The sequence below is a fragment of the Saccopteryx bilineata genome, chromosome 9, assembly GCF_036850765.1.
Source record: "Saccopteryx bilineata isolate mSacBil1 chromosome 9, mSacBil1_pri_phased_curated, whole genome shotgun sequence".
Lineage (NCBI taxonomy): Eukaryota > Metazoa > Chordata > Mammalia > Chiroptera > Emballonuridae > Saccopteryx > Saccopteryx bilineata.
Genome location: NC_089498.1, coordinates 60815764 through 60822185, shown reverse-complemented (window position 1 = coordinate 60822185; position 6422 = coordinate 60815764). Strand labels below are relative to the sequence as shown.

The window sequence follows — 6422 nt, the reverse complement described above, 5'->3', positions numbered from 1 at the left end:
CGGTCCATTTGGTACTGGTCCGCAGAGAAAGAATAAATAACTTACATTATTTCCGTTTTATTTATATTTAAGTCTGAATGATGTTTTATTTTTTAAAAATGACCAGATTCCCTCTGTTACATTGTCTAAGACTCACTCTTGACGCTTGTCTCGTAAGTTCGACAATTATATTTAAAAATTGCCCTGGCCGGTTGGCTCAGTGGTGAAGCGTCGGCCTGACGTGCGGGAGTCCGGGGTTCGATTGCCGGCCAGGGCACACAGGAGAAGTGCCCATCAGCTTCTCCACCCCTCCCCCTCTCCTTCCTCTCTGTCTCTCTCTTCCCCTCCCACAGCCAAGGCTCCATTGGAGCAAAGATGGCCCGGGCGCTGGGGATGGCTCTGTGGCCTCTGCCTCAGGCGTTAGAATGGCTCTGGTTGCAGCAGAGCGATGCCCCGGATGGGCAGAGCATTGCCCCCTGGTGGGCATGCTGAGTGGATCCCGGTCGGGCGCATGCAGGAGTCTGTCTGACTGCCTCCCCATTTCCAGCTTCAGAAAAATACAAAAAGGAAAAAAAATAATAATAAAAAAAATAAAAATTGATGCTTCCTGCTCCTCCCTACCTTCTCTCTCTCTCTCTCTCTCTCCTCTGAAATGAAAAAATAAAATAAAAATAATTTAAAAATACCAGTTTTTACTCCAGTCGCATAATTTTATTTTGTGCATTTATCCGTCCCTCCCCAAAGGCCGGTCCGTGAAAATATTTTCTGATATTAAACCGGTCCGTGGCCCAAAAAAGGTTGGGACCACTGGGTTAGAGCACCCTCCAGATACACCAAGGTTAAGGGTTAGATTGCCACTGGTCAAGGCACATAAAGAATCAACTAATGAAAGCATAAACAAGTGGAACTGCAGATCGATGTTGCTTTCTCTTCCCAATCACCACTCTTCCTAGTTAAAAAACAAACAAAAAAGGCTTCTAGAAGGTATGGTGTCCCTTGTCAAGAAATATGTACATGCACAGGAAACTAAAAGGCACATGTTCCTTTAGAGGGCTCCTATACCAGGTGAGCCCCTGGCACCTATGAACTGTCCCCGTCAGCTGCAGTGATTGTGGGGATACAGCCCGTATCCACCATACAGCCCATTATCTTTCCAAAGGTGAGTGTACTGTCAGTGCGATCCACCTGCCGGGCAGACAGAATGTCCTCAGATGCAGCCTCTCCCCCTCAGCACGCCGTGTGCACTTCGGGGACTCCCTCCTTTCCGTGGAGCTGTCACAAAGGACAGCACTTGGCATCCCCACTTCTCAACCCCAGGAGCACAAACTCCACAGAGTTCTGGAGCCCGTTTCTCTGGGATCACTGCCAGCCGGGTATACAGCTCCGGCCAGAAGGGCGCCCGGCGGCCCCAAGAGGCTGGGAGACCAGGGGCGACTTGCTCTGCTGTCTGTACCTGGGATCCCCTCAAAGGCGCACGGGTCGTTGGAGGGCCGGAGCGGTGCGAGGCTGGGCGCGCTCGTGTGTGCACGGAGAGGGCGCCCGGCGGGTGGTGGCACGCTCCGCCGCCTTGGTGGCTCTCGGCCCGGGCCCGGGCCCTGGTAGTGCCCTCCCTGCGTCTGGCCGGCTTGGCCCGGCACGTCTCGGGGCCGCAATAGCTGGAGCAGCGCCCCTACCGCCCGCTTTTTCGCCTCCATCTCCTCCGCCGCCTCCTCCCTGCTCCTCCTTCCCCCAGCAACCCGCGCAGCTATAACCGGTTCAGACTGGCCAGGGTGTCCCGCAAAAAAGAGAGGGGTGTGTGGTGTGTGTTGGAGGTGGGGAGCGAGGATACAGAGAAAAACTTCCCAGGAGGAGGCGGAGAAAGAGAAGGTGGAGCCCCGAGGAGAGAGCCGGCTCCCTCCCTCCATGTGGCCGCCGCCGCTGCGGAGCTCGGCGGGGGCAGAGGGCGGCGGCTCCCGGGGCAGCGCATAGCGGCACGGATTGCCCAATACTCGGGCAGGGGCAGGGGCCGGGGCCGGGGCTGGGGCTGGGCCCCTGGATAAATAGGCAACCGGCAGGCCCGGAGCGCAGGGGACAGCGGCGGCCGAGGTCCCCACTGCACCACCCGCCCGGCCCACCCCGAGCGCCCTGCCCCGCGCTGCGCCCCGGAGCCCCCACCGAGGCGGGCGCACAGGTAAGGGGCTGCAGCTGGTGGGGAGGGTCCCGAGGGTAGGCGGCCGCCGTGCAGTCGAGCCTCCCGGCGGCGAGAAGTAACTCCGCCGACTTGGAGCAGGAGGAAGCGGCGGCGGAGGCGCTGTCACCGAGGCCAAACAGCTCGGAACTGGTTTCTGGTTTGGGCTGCGTGCCGGGGGCTGCCCTGAACTCGGTGTGCCCGCGACAGCCTTTTCTGATGGGCTGGATCTCCACGGAGGGCAAGTTTTCTCAGGAATCTGAGGGCGGCGTTCTGAACAGGGTTGAAAGAGAGCGGGAGAGAAATGAGGTCCTGGAGGGAGGACGGTGTCCTCGGATTGGGTTCATGGTGAGAGATCTGTCCCAGGACTCCGGAGACAGCATCTGGGGCTGCTGGTGACACAGCGGGCGGTGTGTGTGTGTGTGTGTGTGTGAGGGGGAGGGGGAGGGGGTCAGGACGCCTCTTGTGAGCCTCTGTTTCCCAGGGGGCATCAAGGCCTCCGAGTGCCTGGGTTGGGAGTAGGTGCCCCCGGAAGGGGTCGGGGTTGGGACGTCCCGCGTTCTCTTGGGCTGTCAGGAAAGCGGCTCGCATTGCAGGCAGATAATTGCACCGTAAAACCAAATCCAGCACCATTAGATCAACCCGGGCAGCCCCAGCGGACGCAGGAGCCCTGCCCCCGCTGCTGCGAGGAAAGACAGCGGCACCTGGGCCTCCTGCACACCAGCGGGAACCTGGGAGGACTTCGTGCTGAAGACTACATCTGTGGCTCGCCTTAGATAATCGACTCCGGCTTCGGCAGCGCCCAGAGCTTTGGAAACAACTGATAACCACTTAAAAGTTGGTCATCAAAAACAAATCAACAGTTATTGGGATGCCAGGTCTAATCCAGCACAGGTTGTTCCATTTCAGAAGTTAGGACAAGATTTACACTAAATATATTACTTACATAGTATGTTATTCAATATAACATTGTTTGACCAATTTTTGGTGTCACAGTTAGCTTGGGTGTGAGTGTGTGTGTGTGTGTGTGTGTGTATTAATCTTGAATTAACCTGGATAGTAATTCTGATTGTAGGTGAATTTACACACACACCCCTCCAGAGTAGTCACACATTCCATAAATTCCATTAATTTGGTATGTCCTTACCATTTCTTAGATTTGGGTTGGCCTCAGCTGTGAGGAATTGTTCTGGCTGGTTCAGGTGGAGGACTGAAGAAACCAGGCAAGATTCTGAAGTGAAAGCACTGATTATTCATTATACAATTACACCTTCTTTTAAATAACATGTGAATGCAAAGAAGAGGTTTTAGTACCCATATCATGGCCAATAATGTTTTTTTAAAGGTCCAGAGAAGTGGAAATTACATAATGAAATAATTTAACCTGCAATTTTGCAAAAACTCACACTTGTAGCATCACTGACTGCTTAAGAACATCCTTTTCTGTTTCTTTTCTTTTGTGTGTAAGCAAGTGGGATAACAAGGATCCTTCATATCAACAGGATAAATATAAGGAAAGAAGAGATATGGAGAGGTCGATCACGACACTAGGAGATCTCTTTCAACTTCTGACTTTTAACTGTGACTTTGAAAAAGAGGGTGCTGATGGTATATGCATTGATTGGTGTCTGAATCAGTATCAGGGTAGATCATGGTGCTTTGAGGGTGGATCTGGTCATGAAACCTGAGCTAGAGGATGACAATTAGACAGATTTGGTCACGTATGCTAGCTTTATTTCCTTATTCCCCCCCCCCAGTCTTTTGAACACCCAACTTTTTCTTGAGATATTTCTTGAACTTAATTAATAGAATGCAATTGTGTATAGAACAACAGTGGGAAAGTGCAAAAGAAAGTGTCATGCATATCAAGCTATAGCTTTCCAAGAATCACCCAGTGACTTTAATTAAAAATTGGAAGAATGTATATATTTTGTACTAGCTGGCTTTTTCTTTGGGAGTTTCTTTATAAATATCAGCGTATTCCCTGTAGATTGTGAGACAACTATAACTTAACACTAAATTCATGGAAAGAACGCATGGTTCTTGCCTTCAAGAAGTTTAGCCTATGGGCAAAGACAGACATGTTTATAGATATTCTTCAATACCAGAGCATGTGATTGGACTTGTAGGGCAGCAATATCAATAGTATGATTTAAAATGGCAGAAAAAAGGAGAGGTTTGTGTAAAGTTAAGAACTTAGAAGTTCTGTGGTGGGTGTAGCATTTGAGCTGGGACCTGGGGAAGGAGGAGGCTTTCCTCAATGGAATGGATAGTACAGAGGTCTGGAGGTCTGGTGTGTTCACAGGTAGAAGAGCAGGTTGGCATGACTGGAGCCTGGAGTTTAAGGTACATAGGCTTAGAAGTAGGATGGGGCTAGATTATGGAGAACATGACAAGCCATACTAAGAAATTAAAATGTTATTATTATATTTACATTAATAGTGTTAGTGTTGACTGTAATTCATACCTTAAAGTTCATTTTTTGTGAGCTCTCCCTAAAATAAGTAAATGAAAAAATTGTGGTGATATTTGGTTCCCATAAATGTTACTATAAAAGAGGAATGTGTTCTGAATAACCTTCAATTTTTGAGAGTGCTCAGGACAAATCTGATCTCTAGAAATGATCGTATGGTGCTGCTAGTTTTTCAGAAGAAGTGTCCCATTATTTAAATCTAATTTTTATTTAAATCTAGTGTCTCCCTAGCCCTCCCAAATCTGCGATCTTATTGTATAGCAACTAGTTTGATTAAAACTTTGGATAGGAAAATACCTCTTCTCTCCCAATATACAGAGTAAATACAGCTTCTATTTTCTGTTTTAATTGCCAATAATAATAGTTGTTATTATTAATGTTTATTAAACATGATATGTCAAGTGAGCCAACACTCCTTATGGCTTTTACCTTAGTCTGAGATTTCATAAGGTTATTTAGTTAAGTAAATGATGGGACCAGTATTTGAACCCAAGAAGTCAGTCTTGAGAGTGTATTCTTGGATCAACTGTGCTATCACTTACAAGGTCCTAATACATAGTAACTATTATTAATGGTAGTGAGAGATTGGGCCTGCTACCTGTTGGAGAAGTGTTTCTTTCTGTTTTCCTTTGACTCCTCATTCCCATCATTCTATTTTTTTAAATTGAGATATAATTGATATACAATAGTGTATTACTTCACATTCATCACCACATATACAAATTTGTTATTGATGAAAACTTTTAATATTTATTCTTTTAGCAATTTCATATATATGATACAGTACATTAACTGTAGTCACCATGCTTTACCTCACACATCATTCTGGTTAATTTTAATTTACACAATCACATATTTCAGTATTTTAACACATCTTCAAACTATTATGTGATCTTGTACATTTATGACCCATTCAAAAGAAACCCTTAAGCTCTTTGAGAAAAGATAGGATATGGGATAAGAGAAACATTAATGAATGTGATAGCATTGAATACAAAGACAAGACCTGCCAGAATCTCTGGAAGAGTGTCAATATTAACTATTATTCTCATTATTCAGTGAACCCCCACATTGTACTAGATCTTTTTGTATTTTTCATACCATATATGTTGCTATGTCTTCATTTTTATTCTGAAAGTGATATAGCAAATATACTAGTTTGTATACAGCATACTAAAGTATGTATTCTGAAAACTGACTGGACTCCACATTATCATGTACACATTATGTAAATCATATTAAGCAAAAGAACACATCAGTTTAGATAGCATTATCATAGATTTATTTACTAGAACACTACTATTGGGGCCAAGCTTTCTGGATATGGGTTGTGTGAAGCAGAGATAAGATGCAACAAGAACCTGGCAGTATAAGGAGCATGGTTAATTTAAGAGTTTGAGATAGCCTGACCAGGCGGTGATGCAGTGGATAGAGTGTCGGACTGGGTTGCAGAGGACCCAGGTTCGAGATCCCGAGGTCGCCAGCTTGAGTGTGGGCTCATTTGGTTTGAGCAAAGCTCACCAGCTTGGACCCAAGGTCTCTGGCTCAAGCAAGGGGTTACTCAGTCTGCTTAAGGCCCCCAGTCAAGGCACATATGAGAAAGCAATCAATGAACAATTGAGGTGTCACAATGAAAAACTAATGATTGATGCTTCTCATCTCTCTCCGTTCCTGTCTGTCTGTCCCTATCTATCACTCTCTCTTACTCTCTCTCTATCTCTATATAAAAAAAAAAGGTTTGAGATATAGAGGGTGTTATATATAATCAACTTGTATCTAGATGTCCGGCCCTTATTTTGCCTA

General features: G+C 46.6%; 1 protein-coding gene across 3 annotated transcripts in view; it reads left to right on the top strand.

The window, feature by feature from the left end:
• Positions 1-1778: 1778 nt before the first annotated feature.
• The window catches only part of SLC16A9 (solute carrier family 16 member 9), a 73282-nt gene continuing 68638 nt past the window's right edge, over positions 1779-6422 (top strand). The window contains exon 1 of one of the 3 annotated variants that reach the window (XM_066243217.1): positions 1779-2149. The gene's annotated coding sequence lies outside the window, so the exon portion shown is untranslated. Of the gene's footprint in view, positions 2150-2470; positions 2495-6422 lie in introns of those variants that run through there. The other 2 variants (XM_066243219.1, XM_066243218.1) reach the window with 2 other exon arrangements.